A 1,660-nucleotide genomic window follows, 5' to 3' on the forward strand; every position below is an offset into this window, starting at 1 on the left:
AAAAAATATAAATATTGTCTTTTTTATTAATTTTTTTGCCCTGGAGGGTAAAAATAATAACAAACATTCAAATTCTCTCTATATTTTTAGTTTTATGTCACCCCCACTGGCCAGAAATGCCCCCATACAACAAACTCGTAGTGGCCCACGGACCACCAGTTGATTGTGGCTCCGGAAACACTTTACTACTTAGTCAAGGAGCAGAAGTGGCTCCTCGGATTGTAAAGGTTGCTGACCTCTGGTCTGAGGAGTTACAGGAAAACTCRGGTTTATAAGTAGAAGTACTGTAAGTACTACTACTGGAAGTACTATTTATAAGAATGAGTTTACCTGTAACTCCTCAGACTAAAGAAGTCTTTTGGAGAAGAGATGAAATGTTTATTCATCAAAGAACAACACGTCCAGCAAACCTACAGTACTCAACTTTATTTAGAATACACCAAACTATGTTCATAAGTAATTTTCTGTATTTATTAGGAGGAACTACTTTATGGGGCGAATGAATTTGCCTGACCTCCCCCAATGGACCAGCCTCTCCTGCTCCAAACACTTTTCATTTAACCTTTAAAGCTGTTTGGTGCTCTGCGTTGCCATCTACCTGCAGGAAATAAGCAGCACAGATACTTTTGGTGCAGTTCAATTCAATTCAAATTCAATTCAAAAATACTTTATTGATCCCAGAGGGAAATTTGGTAAACTTTTTACCAGTTTTTACCATTTTGGGAAGTTTGGTGCCAGTTTGAAAAATACTGACTGAATTGTGGAGGAAAGTGTGTAACTAAATTTTCAAAATCTATTTTTACACCTTTTGACAATTTTTATGTAAACCAGCTGTACATGGCAATCAGTTTTTAATATTTTGACTCCAATAAAAATAAATCTGAAGTCAAATATCTGGCAATAATGGTTAGGTGTTATACAGTATATAGTCTAAGCCAGATTTTTTTTAATTTAAACTTGAATTCTGAGGATGTAACTGGGAGATTTTTTTGTAAAAAAAAAAAAAAACCTGGAAAGGATGTTGTTTAATGGGGTACCGTCTGGTAATTTTTTTTATGCAGATAAACACTGGACCATTAGTCGACAACCAACAGACACACAAACGTTTCTGTCAGAGAGACTCAACAGACTCAACTACAAAAATATTTGCAATTCAGTGAAAGTGGTGTTGCTTAATGATGTAGATTTATTTCAACATAAGTGCACATCTCCAGCATTATTCTTTACAACACATCCTTTTCAACAATATCAAAAAAGCAAATTATCTAATCCTTATGAATAAAGAACACATATTCCACTGTGCTTCAAGCTATAATGCCATCATCTTATATTTCTCCCTCTGCACGAGTAGCTTTCAAAGCAATATCTGATTATGAGATGTGTTTATTTATTGTTTTACTGTTATTTAAACAGGCAAATCCCATTGAGTTTGCAGATCTCTTTTGCAAGCGAAGCCCAGACCTGAAAGTGATTTGTTGTACATGTTTTTGGTCTGTGGGGAAAACTGGAGCACCTGGAGGAAACCCACACGAGAACATGCAAACTCCAGACAGAAAGACCCCGGGTCCAAACTGAGGATTGAACCAAGGACCTTCTGGCTGTGAGACATCAGTGCTAACCACTGATCAACCATGCTGCCAGATGATCAGAAATAATATTC

The 1,660-nt window shown here is 36.3% G+C and overlaps 1 protein-coding gene across 1 annotated transcript in view; it reads left to right on the forward strand.

Moving 5' to 3' along the window:
* pkn1b (protein kinase N1b) overlaps positions 1-1,660 on the forward strand; it is a gene marked incomplete in the record, with an annotated part of 38,006 nt that overhangs the window by 23,968 nt on the left and 12,378 nt on the right.

Source organism: Austrofundulus limnaeus, unplaced genomic scaffold (genome assembly GCF_001266775.1).
Source record: "Austrofundulus limnaeus strain Quisiro unplaced genomic scaffold, Austrofundulus_limnaeus-1.0 Scaffold53, whole genome shotgun sequence".
NCBI lineage: Eukaryota > Metazoa > Chordata > Actinopteri > Cyprinodontiformes > Rivulidae > Austrofundulus > Austrofundulus limnaeus.